Genomic DNA, 13,081 nt, shown 5'->3' with positions numbered 1-13,081 from the left:
GTCTTTAGCTTGACATGTCTTGGGAATAAGAGTCACACAGCTGAGGAGTTGTGGTCAGCTCTGCGGTCCGAGTTTAATAACTGGTTGTCTCCACTCAACCTGCAGCCTGGTAAGGCCGTGTGCGACAATGCTGCAAACCTGGGTGCGGCCCTTCGCCTGGGCAAGGTGACACACGTACCTTGTATGGCTCACGTGTTGAACCTTGTCGTGCAGCAATTTTTAACACAGTATCCCGGCCTAGATGGCCTTCTGAACAGGGCACGAAAACTGTCTGCTCACTTCCGCCGTTCAAGCGCCGCAGCTGAGTGACTTGCATCGCTCCAGAAGTCTTTCGGCCTGCCGGTTCATCGCCTGAAATGCGATGTGGCGACACGCTGGAATTCAACTCTCCACATGTTACAGCGACTGTGGCAGCACCGCCGTGCCCTGGTGCAATACGTCATGACGTATAGCCTGGGTCAACGAGATGCAGAGGTGGGGCAGATCACCCTGATGGAGTGGTCTCAGATCAAGGACCTATGCACCCTTCTGCACAGTTTCGACATGGCGACGAATATGTTTAGCGCTGACAATGCCATTATCAGCATGACGATTCCAGTCATTTACATGCTGGAACACACGCTAAACACTATTCGGAGTCAGGGGGTGGGACAACAGGAAGGGGATGAACTACAGGAGGATTCATATGCGCAAGACACAACAACATCACCAAGGTCCAGACGTTCATCATCACCAAGGCGCCAGGCATGGGAGCATGGGGGACAGGGATCAACAAGGGCGCATGGTAGCAGGCGAGATGTTGAGGAAGGTGCAGGAGGACATGAAGAAATGGAGGACGAACTGTCCATGGACATGGAAGACTCAGCAGATGAGGGAGACCTTGGTCAAATTTCAGTTGAAAGAGGTTGGGGGGAGATGTCAGAGGAAGAAAGAACGGTTAGCACCTCTATGCCACAAACACAGCGTGGACTTGGTCCGCATGGCTGCGCAAGACACATGAGTGCCTTCTTGTTGCACTACCTCCAACATGACCCTCGTATTGTCAAAATTAGAAGTGATGATGACTACTGGCTTGCCACACTATTAGATCCCCGGTACAAGTCCAAATTTTGTGACATAATTCCAGCCATAGAAAGGGACGCACGTATGCAGGAGTATCAGCAGAAGCTGTTACTCGATCTTAGATCCGCTTTTCCACCAAACAACCGTGCAGGTGCAGGGAGTGAATCTCCCAGTTGTAACTTGACAAACATGGGACGGTCTCGTCATCTTCAAAAGTCTACACGTACCAGTAGGACCGTATCTGGTGCTGGTAACAGCAATTTTATGGAATCTTTTCATAATTTTTTTAGACCCTCCTTTGCAAGGCCACCAGAGACAACAAGTCTGACACATAGTCAACGGCTGGAGAGGATGATACAGGAGTATCTCCAAATGAACATCGATGCCATGACTTTGCAAATGGAGCCTTGCTCCTTTTGGGCTTCAAACCTAGAAAAATGGCCAGAGCTCTCAACTTACGCCTTGGAGATTTTGTCGTGTCCAGCTGCCAGCGTTATCTCTGAACGTGTCTTCAGTGCTGCTGGGTGTGTGCTGACAGATAAGCGAACGCGTCTGTCCAGTGACAATGTGGACAGACTGACGTTCATCAAAATGAACAAGTCATGGATCCAGAAGGAATTTACTACCCCTGTGTCATCCTGGGGAGAGTAAATGCTTGTGGATTTGGAATGTGCTTGATGCAAATCAAAACATCCTGTTTGCAACTAGGGCCCAAGTGCTGCCACTGCTGGGGTGGGTGTCTGTGTGGCCCAATTTTTGGAAAAAAGGGAGACTCCGCTTGGAGTAACCCTTGCTTGCTGTGTTTTTAAAAGAAGCCAAGATGAACAGAGCTGGGATCAGGAAAGACTTTGCTACCTACCCTGGTGTCATCCTGGGGACGGTTATTTATGGCGTATTTTTGAATGTGCTTGATGCAAATCTAGCTGTGAAGTGTACAACTAGGGCACAAGTGCTGCCACTGAATGGGTGGGTGTGTGTGGGGCACAATTTTTGGAAAAAAAGGGAGACTCCGCTTGGAGTAACCCTTGCTTACATTGTTTTTAAAAGAAGCCAAGATGAACAAGTCATGGTTCAGCAAAGACTTTATCTACCTACCCCGGTGTCATGCTGGGGACGGTTAATTATGGCGTATTTTTGAATGTGCTTGATGCAAATCAAAACATCCTGTTTGCAACTAGGGCCCAAGTGCTGCCACTGATGGGGTGGGTGTCTGTGTGGCCCAATTTTTGGAAAAAAGGGAGACTCCGCTTGGAGTAACCCTTGCTTGCTGTGTTTTTAAAAGAAGCCAAGATGAACAGAGCTGCGATCAGGAAAGACTTTGCTACCTACCCTGGTGTCATCCTGGGGACGGTTAATTATGGCGTATTTTTGAATGTGCTTGATGCAAATCTAGCTGTGAAGTGTACAACTAGGGCACAAGTGTTGCCACTGAATGGGTGGGTGTGTGTGGGGCACAATTTTTGGAAAAAAAGGGAGACTCCGCTTGGAGTAACCCTTGCTTGCTGTGTTTTTAAAAGAAGCCAAGATGAACAGAGCTGGGATCAGGAAAGACTTTGCTACCTACCCTGGTGTCATCCTGGGGACGGTTAATTATGGCGTATTTATGAATGTGCTTGATGCAAATCTAGCTGTGAAGTGTACAACTAGGGCACAAGTGCTGCCACTGAATGGGTGGGTGTGTGTGGGGCACAATTTTTGGAAAAAAAGGGAGACTCCGCTTGGAGTAACCCTTGCTTACATTGTTTTTAAAAGTAGCCAAGATGAACAAGTCATGGTTCAGCAAAGACTTTATCTACCTACTCCGGTGTCATGCTGGGGACGGTTAATTATGGCGTATTTTTGAATGTGCTTGATGCAAATCAAAACATCCTGTTTGCAACTAGGGCCCAAGTGCTGCCACTGATGGGGTGGGTGTCTGTGTGGCCCAATTTTTGGAAAAAAGGGAGACTCCGCTTGGAGTCACCTTGCGGTGTTTTACATGACTTTAGAAGGGCGTGCCATGCCTATATCTGTGTCTCCTCCTCTTTTTCCTTGTCCAGCTCTTTTGTTTTTGCATAAGTATATGTCCTTGTCACTTTCCCATGTTTTGTGTTGTGTTGTGAGTTGTTTGTGACCTTTTGGACACCTTTGAGGGTGTTTTCTAGGTGTTTTTCTGTGTTTGTGATTGCCTGCCATTGTTTCCTATGCAGTTCGAGTTCGGTTTGTCGAACGTTCGACGAGCCGAACTCGAACGGGAGCTCCGTTCGGCGAACTGACCTCGAGCCGAACCGGGACCGGTTCGCTCATCTCTAGTAATAAGGTGTTAATGGCAGCCCATAGCTGCCACTAAATCCTAGATTAATCATGTCAGGCGTCTCCCCGAGATTCCTTCCATGATTAATCTGTAAATTACAGTTAAAAAACACACACACCCGAAAAATCCTTTATTAGAATTAAAAAACACTAACAAAGTCTCTTATCACCAATTTATTAACCCAGACAAAGCCTCCATGTCCGGCGTACTCCACAGTCCTCCAGCGTCGCATCCAGCTGTGCTGCATGAAGGTGACAGGAGCAGCAGAATACACCGCCGCTCCTGTCAGCTTCACACAGCAACTGAAGACAGCCGCGCAATCAGCTGAGCTGTCACTGAGGTTACCTGGATCCAGCAGTGGCCGTGAGTTACCTGACTGACAGCAGCTGATCACGCTACTCACCTAAGTTGCTGTGTGAAGCTGACAGGAGCGGCGGTGTATTCTGCAGCTCCTGTCACCTGCATGCAGCAGAGCTGGACGCGACGCTGGAGGACTGTGGAGTACGCCAGACATGGAGGCTTTGTCTGGGTTAATAAATTGGTGATGAGGGACTTTGTTATTGTTTTTATTTCTAGTAAACGATTTTTCGGGTGTGTGTGTTTTTTAACTGTAATTTACAGATTAATCATGGAAGGAATCTTGGGGAGGCGCCTGACATGATTAATCTAGGATTTAGTGGCAGCTATGGGCTGCCATTAACTCCTTATTACCCCGATTTGCCAACGCACTAGGGTAAATCGGGAAGAGCTGGGTACAGTCCCAGAACTGTCGCATCTAATGTATGCGGCAATTCTGGGCGGCTGCTGACTGATATTGTTAGGCTGGGGGGCTCCCCATAACGTGGGGCTCCCCATCCTGAGAATACCAGCCTTCAGCTGTATGGCTTTATCTGGCTGGTATTAAAATTGGGGGGACCGCACGCCGTTTTTTTTTAATTATTTATTTATTTATTTTACTGCACAGTATAGACACGCCCACCGGCTGTTGTGATTGGGTGCAGTGAGACACCTGTCACTCAGCGTGGGGGCGTGTCTCACTGCAACCAATCATAGGCGTCTGTGGGCGGGGAAAGCAGGGAATATGAGATGGCTGCGTGCAGAGCACAGCGCGCCCGCCGGTATAAAGGCTCGGTCACGCTGTTCAGGCCGGCCAATCACTGCAATTCCACAACTAACAGGGCTGTGGCATTGCAGTGGTCTGCCAGCCAATCCCTGCATGAGGGCTGGCTCTCAAAAGAGCGCCAACATGCAGGGATGAAGACCACGAGTACAGCACGAGTATCGCGAAATTACTCGGTACCCGCCGAGTAGCCCGAGTACAGTGATACTCGTGCGAGTACCGAGTAGTAACAAGCATACTCGCTCATCACTAATATGTATATATCTATATATATATATAAATATATATCTCTATAGATAGCACCCACTCAGCACCCAGATTTCCCATGATCTGAAATCCCTCTATCAGCACCCAGCTTTCATATGTTCTGATATACATCTTGTCCTCGGCACCCAGCTTCCCCATGCTTGGCTAAACATCATTCCCTCAGCACCCAGCTTTCCCATATCAGAGCATGGGAAAGCTGGGTGCTGTGGGTAGGAGCCTTTTTCCCTCAGCATAAAATGTTTCCATCTCCTGCTTGTATCTTTGTCCCCCCTCGTATATAGTTCTCCAAATACAATAATGGCCCCCACATAGCCTTCCATATAGTATAAAGGGTCGCACATAACCCTTCATATATTAGAATGCACCCCATAGTCCTCCATGTACTATAATGCATTTCCTAGAGTTCTCCATGTATTATAATTCACCCCATAGTTCTCCATATATTATACTGCACCACATAGTCCCCAATGTGTTATAATGCACCCCCATAGTCCATGTATAAGGTAGGCTACGTAGTCCGCCATATATTATAATGTACCCCCCACAGTCCTATATGTATCATAACATAACCCCATAAAACTTCATATTTTATTAAGAACCCCAGAGGAGCAAGGAGCCATAGAGGGTCAAGAGCCCCCACAGGAGCATGTGCCCCTGGAGGATCCAGAGCACCCGGTGGAGCTACAGCCACCAGAGAAGGAGGAGCACCCGCATGAGGCATCGGCTGGATCGGCTCCCTGTAATTGTTTCATATAAAATAAACTCCATATAAATTGCAAAACATAAAGCTGTTGAGTACTATAAAGTGTTTTTTGTTTTCATAGATAGTATTCCAACGGGCTCCATCAGTGCCTCAATATCGGACGAGGGGTAAAGCCATAAGTCTTAAACATGAATCTCCTACTTCATAATAATAAGCAGAAATAAAAATTATGATTGTAAACTTTTACCATTCCCTCCATAGGCATCCCCACTTTGGCAGACCTCGTCTCTTCTCAAGCGAACATCAGGGCTTCACAGAGACGAATCATCTCAGCCCAGAGGACACTGATGGCCAAAGTGGAGCATCATGCAGCGATGCTGGCCCATTATGTGGCTGGCCAAGGGGAGGGCAGCAGCCAGTAATCCATTTGTAAACTGGAGGAACATACAGTCATATGGTAATTTTTTGGCACCCCTATTAATGCTAACCTTTTAATCCTTTCTAAAAATGTGGGTTTCTGCCACAGCTAATTCAGCTTCATATATGTAGTAATTGATGGACTGAGTAAGATTTCTGGATTGAAATGAGGTTTATTGTACAAAACAGAAAATGTGCAATCCGCATTGAAAGAAAATTTGACCGATGCAAAAGTATGGGCACCGCAACATAAAAGTGACCTTAATATATTGTAGATCCTCCTTTTGCAGAAATAACAGCCTCTTCTTGCTTTCAGTAGCTTTTAATAAGATACACCAGCCTATGAATTTGAAAGCTCAATGAGGTTACCCAACCAATTTAGTGCTTTAGTAAAAATTTGTTAGGAGGGTTCAAATCAAGAAATTGTTAAGGTTGCCCATATTATTGCACCGGTCAAATTTTTTGGAAATGCGAGTTGCACATTTTATGTTACTACAATAAACCTCATTTGAATCCAGAAATATTACTGAGTCCATCAGTTATTAAATATATGAAACTGAAATAGTTGTTGCAAAAACCCAATTTTTTATAAATGAAAATGTTAACATTAATAGGTGTGGCCAAATTTTTTAATATGACTGTATATGTTATTGTAATCCCTCATTGTATGCCATACTCATTTTACAATGTCCCAAGTTTAGAATCGGTTATGTTACGCTTGGCTTTGTATGGCTGTCTTCAATGGCTTCTTTCGGGCCTTGAACCCTCTGAAGTACATGTTGTTTTATAAAGACTTTGAAATTGATATCTGCTGTTTGTTACGTGTCATTTCAAAAAGCAAGTTAACATCTATCACCACTCACAAACATTATATTACATGTATGCATCTGTATAGATGCACCAACCCCATTTTTCCGCCTTTGGCAGAGCAGGATGTCGAGTCAGGTGACAACTGTGGTGCAGTGGGCAATATATAAAAGGCTGGGCCGGTAGCGAGAAGGTGGAGTTGATGCCAAGATTACCAAGGAAGAAGACGTGTGTGTAGTAGGTCAGGCTCATGTTGCCTGCAGTGGAATGATCAGGAAGTGTGCTGAGCCCCAGACAAACACAAAGACTGCATACGATTACCAGTGGAACCTGAAATCTGAATACCATCGTCGGAGAAACCCCAAGACCAAATACCATTGCCTGAGGAATCCGATGACAGAATACCATCGCCAGAGGAACTTGAAGACGGAACACTGAACATTAGTGAACCGCGAACTTTAACTGATAGTAAAGGTATAAGGGTAGCGTCACACTTTAGTGACGCAGCAGCGATCCCACCAGCGATCTGACCTGGTCAGGATCGCTGGTGCGTCGCTACATGGTCGCTGGTGAGCTGTCAATCAGGCAGATCTCAACAGCGACCAGTCCCCAGCCAGCAGCGACTTGGAAACGATGCTGCGCTTTAAGGGAGCCGGCGTCTGGAAGCTGAGGACACTGGTAACCACGGTAAACATCGGGTAACCAAGCGCTTGTTACCCAATATTTACCTTGGTCACCAGCGCACACCACTTAGCGCTGGCTCCCTGCCCTCCTAGCCAGAGTACACATCGGGTTAATTAACACTCACAAACATTATATTACATGTATGCATCTGTATAGATGCACCAATCCCATTATCCTGCCTTTGGCCAGGTAGTAAGTGCTGGCCGGACCCGGGCTCGTGCGGCCGTCCATACAGTATACCGTAGAAAGGGATTATTTACTGGGGAGTGAGTTGTTGGTAAGGCCAACCGGGTGCTGCGGTGACTGATGGTGGGACGGTTAGGGGAGGTGTAGTCCCTGGGCCCTGGTGTATGGGCTAAATGACTGTGGAAGGTGACATGCAGGGTTGTACCGGTGTACTCACCCGCGCCCGGATCTATGTCGCCTGTGAGCCTGCTTGCCATCTGTCACCTAGTCCAGTAGTCCATGGGCCCCAACCCCTGACTCCGCTATGCTTCAGACTACTCCACTTCAACTGTCAGAACTTGACTACAGTGGTCCCGCCCCTGACATCTCAGGACCCCTAGGTGGGCGCTCCCATCTGCCTGGTCCCGCCCACTGCTATGTCCTTATTGTCACGAGGGGGTGACTAGGCTTTACTGGTTGTGGGTTGTGTGGTGGTATGCCAATGAGGGTGGAGTATGGTACAACCTCTGTAACTACCGTGTTTTGCCAGGGCGTCACAACCATTTGCTGAATTAAGTAAAGCAGGCTGCAAGATTGAACCAACATAAATTTATTATTACAATCAAAATGAAACAATCAATTAAAATTACACACAAATAACAAACTTTAGTTGCCCTCTTCATATCGGGTGGCATATCCTAGCCGGGTGGGAGACGACAGTTGGGATAAAAAAGATTAATTTGAATAAATGGGATACTGTGGGGGGGGAATACTGTGGGGGGGATACTGTGGGGGGAGGTCAAGGTGCAAGCTTGGTGGAGGCATCCTCTTTGGTGTACTTCGTAGGGGCTGTGGATGAATCCATGAAGTTGAATGATTGGGCTGGTTCATCCTACATATAGTATCAGTTTCATCAAGTTCTCCTCGTCCTGCCTTTCTTAGGACTTCGAACATTAGTCTCTCTGCTTGCTCCCTCTGTGTGGAATCCAGTTTGCTGAGTCTGTCTGACGCAAATGTCGCAAAGCTATCAACTAGTGTGCTTTTTGGCTGGAATAGAAGTTTGTTCGCTAAAGAGTAAAAATCGGCGGATGTCACTGGGATGGCCTGCCTTTTGCGGAAATGTGTTCGCCGCATTTCACCAGAGGGTGCAGGTGCTTCATTATCCTCCACAATCGCCTCGGTAGACGTGGTGGGATTCTCGTCCAATTGGGGCCTCACCATATCTGTCTGAGGGTTCTGCGGGAACAGAAAAATAAATGTTAAGTAAAAGCCATACATTTTAATAGGTATTATATTTAATTTAAGTGTGACAAAATTGTATTGGAGTGTACTTATCTAAACTGGAAGGGATAACTTTTCAAAACTCCACAATAAATCATGGTAACAAGAAGTTACTATTTTGTATTCATCAATGGAATGTACATAAAAAGTTTTAATGCTATGTACCATGAAGCAAATAAGGTACTTACATCTACAACAGCGGAGGTGTTGTCATCGATTGGGATGTCTGTTTGCGGATCCTGGTTTGGTATGTATGAGCTTTCCATCCTTCTGGTTGGCTCCTGGTCCCTCGTGAATTCTAGGAGATTATAGTACCACAAAGGTGAAACATGGACCTGGTCGGTGCCGGCCCCAGACTTTTTGGATTTCTCCACCTTGTTAACTTCTTTCTTGTAAACAGTCCGCAATCCTTGTATTTTCTTTTTAACAAGCTTGGCATCCACCGCCTCGCCTCCACTGTGTTTTTTTAAAAAGTTCCACCAATTGGGCATAGGCCTCTTGTTTTTTTATTCTGTCTGAATATTCTGCTGATTTGATTTTCCACAGGCAGGGCAGTGATTTATACAACTCCAAAAGCTCGCGCACGATCTCTTCTTTGTTGTAATAAGACATCTGAAATAAAGAATGCAAAAATTATATGTAAACATAAGAGAAGTTACAATAAACCAATCACAATTTTTGGTTATGGTGTGGCAGAGACTAAAATGGCCGCCCCCTGTTCTATGTGTGGCAGAGACACAAAATGGCGTCTGTAGCTGAGAGACAAAAGAGCCAGCGATGCTAGGATAGGACACATTACAAACGGCACTATGGATGTACGCATATGAGACCCCCTGTAAAAGGCATTATGCACACAGATAAAAGCCAGCCACTTTAATTAACTCACATAATAAATACTAACATGTTATAATAGGAAGAACATTAAACAAAATTGAGACCCCCCTCAAATAAGGACCTACCTTTTCAAAGAGGTGTATAGCTGTCTATCAGTGAAGAATCCTGGTGGAATCGCAAATCGCAAATTCGATCTCACCGTAAACACTTGGGAACCCAAGAGGGATGAATCCGGGTGCAGATGCGGCTTCGATCCGAAAAAACCCCAACCAAGCGACCGGGTACAAAGGATGAATGAATCAGGGTGGAGTCGCAGGTTCTATTCTCAAAGCAAAGCTCAAAAGAAGTGACAAAGGGTGACACGATACAAAATTTAACCGCTAGAAACGCCCCCTGCCTGCCCAATCAGAACGCAGTATTGGCCACCAATCAGAGCAGAGGGGTATGTAAAAGGCGCCGCCCGCCCGGCCGCCCAATCAGAACGCAGTATCGGCCACCAATCAAAGCGGAGGGGGTATGGAAAAGGCGACGCAAATGCACGCCTACGTGGCTCACTGCGTTTCACTACGCCCCTAATGGGATCGGAATCATTAACACAGTTGCTGTGTGACAGGGTCCCGACGATTTGCAAGATCGTTATACGGGTCACATGCTCGTTCCTAAAGTCGTTATGTGTGACACCTTACATGCGATTTCAACAACGACTCAGCAACGATCCAGGAAGTGTGACGTAGTAGCGATCTCGTTCACGATCTCGTTATGTGTGACTGGACCTTTAGAAAGAATCCTAGCAGAAAGAACACAATTAGGTATTATCACTAAGAAACAGAGTGATTATTTGAATCCATCCTGTCCGTCTACACCATTATTCCATGCACTACCTAAGATGCACAAAAATTCTTTTCCTCCTAATTTTAGACCCATAGTTTCTGGAATTGGGTACCTGACAGAGCGATTGTCCGAATGGTTATATTCTCGTTTGCAGGTGTTAGCTCAGATTTCACCCAGTCTCATCCGGGACACAAAACACATTCTGAACGTTTTTTCTGAATTTTCATGGGAAAGTGAATATAGCTGGCTAACTTGTGATATTGCCAGTCTCTATACTTCTATACTCACAATTTAGCCATATTAGCACTGGAACAACAGTTGTCTAAATATAGTAATTACTCAGACGACCTACAAAAATATATTTTAGAGGTCACTCATTTTTTATTGAAATACATTTTTTTTATTTTTATGGGCAGTTACTATGTTCAGACACAAGGATGTTCCATGGGTGTGAAATTTTCACCTTCCCTGGCAAACATTTCCTGTCGTCGTGGGAAGAACAATATATTTTTTCCACTGAGAACCCCTTCTCACATGATATTGCAATATTTTTAAGGTAGATCGATGATGTCATTATTGTTATTCTTATTATTGTTTTAATCTCCCTCAGAAGTAGTGATGGGGAGACTTGTAGATAAAGAAAAAATAAAAAAAATCCAGTTTGGGCCCGTAATTGATCTCGAATATCTGGCCGGACGCCAGTAAGTCTATGGGGGACCAGAATCTGGTGCTTTAAAATGGTGGTAGAAAGGATAGGGGGATTGGAGCAGGCACGTTATAATTATCGAATCTCTGTGTGGCTCTAACGCTACTTCCGGGGCCGCTCATTATCCTTCGTTCATATTCACATCTTCCCCAGCCCACCAGCAGTCCTCTAGTCTCTGATTGGTTGCAGTCAAACACGCCCTTATCCTGTGTGATAGCGTGTCTGACTGCAACCAATCAGAGATGCTGTTTGTGTGTCTCTATTGTTGTAAAAATAAATAAAATAATTGGCATAAGGTCCCCCTGTATGATACCCAGCACAGATAAAGCATACGGCTACAGGCTGCAACCTGCAGCCTCCGGCCGTGTGCTTTTCCTGGCTGTGGACCAAAATAAGAGAAATACATGCGGCTTTTTAACCCCTTAACGACCTTGGACGTACTGAGTACGTCATGGTCACATGGTGCTAAACGACCCATGACGTACTCAGTACGTCCTGGCGAAATCGCGGTCCCGGAGCCCCGGGGAGTGAAATTTATTTACTTAAACGGTGGATTCGGGAAGGAGGGGACCTCTGCCTGACCTCAGGAGGGGTGGTGCCTCCTCCCCGAACCTACAGAGGCTGTGATTGGCTGACGAACGCCGCTCAGCCAATTACAGCCACTGTAATGTTCCAGCCATTGAAAATGGCTGGAACATTGAAATCCAGCCCTGATCAGTGCTGCTGTAGCACTGGCCATTGGCTGGAGCTGGGTGATCGATGCTTCACCCGCCCCCAGCTCTGATTGGAGAGACCGGTCTTGTGACCGCTCTCTCCAATCAATGTGGATCTGCGGCCTGTGACCGTCCCTGGAAGCCGAGGAGAGCGGTAAGTTGTTGTCCCCGCCGCCCGCCCCTGTCCCCGATCGCCCCGCCGCCCGCCCTTGTCCCCGATCGCCCCGCCGCTGCTCCCGCTTCACCGCTGTCCCCGCCGCTGTCTCCGATCGCCCCGCCGCTGCTCCCGCTTCACCGCCGCTGTCTCCGATCGCCCCGCCGCTGCTCCCGCTTCACCGCCGCTGTCTCCGATCTCCCCGCCGCTGCTCCCGCTTCACCGCTGTCCACGCCGCTGTCTCCGATCGCCCCGCCGCTGCTGCCGCTGTCTCCGATCGCCCCGCCGCTGCTGCCGCTTCACCGCTGTCCCCGCCGCCATGCTCCCGCTGCACCGCTGTCTCCGCCGCCGCTCCCGATCCACCGCCGTCCCCGCCTCCATGCTCCCGCTGCACCGCTGTCTCCGCCGCCGCTCCCGATCCACCGCCGTCCCCGCCGCCATGCTCCCGCTGCACCGCCGTCCCCGCCGCCATGCTCCCGCTGCACCGCTGTCTCCGCCGCCATGCTCCCGCTGCACCGCTGTCTCCGCCGCCGCTCCCGATCCACCGCCGTCCCCGCCGCCATGCTCCCGCTGCACCGCTGTCTCCGCCGCCGCTCCCGATCCACCGCCGTCCCCGCCGCCATGCTCCCGCTGCACCGCCGTCCCCGCCGCCATGCTCCCGCTGCACAGCCGTCTCCGCCGCCATGCTCCCGCTGCACCGCTGTCTCCGCCGCCGCTCCCGATCCACCGCCGTCCCCGCCGCCATGCTCCCGCTGCACCGCCGTCTCCGCCGCCATGCTCCCGCTGCACCGCTGTCTCCACCGCCGCTCCCGATCCACCGCCGTCCCCGCCGCCATGCTCCCGCTCCACCGCCGTCTCCGCCGCCATGCTCCCGCTGCACCGCTGTCTCCACCGCCGCTCCCGATCCACCGCCGTCCCCGCCGCCATGCTCCCGCTCCACCGCTGTCCCCGCCGCCGCCGCTCCCGATCCACCGCCGTCCCCGCCGCCGCTCCCGATCCACCGCCGTCCCCGCCGCCATGCTCGCCACTGTCCCCGCCGCCGTC

Source organism: Anomaloglossus baeobatrachus, chromosome 1 (genome assembly GCF_048569485.1).
Source record: "Anomaloglossus baeobatrachus isolate aAnoBae1 chromosome 1, aAnoBae1.hap1, whole genome shotgun sequence".
NCBI classification, from domain to species: domain Eukaryota; kingdom Metazoa; phylum Chordata; class Amphibia; order Anura; family Aromobatidae; genus Anomaloglossus; species Anomaloglossus baeobatrachus.
This window is presented reverse-complemented; position numbering follows the sequence as displayed.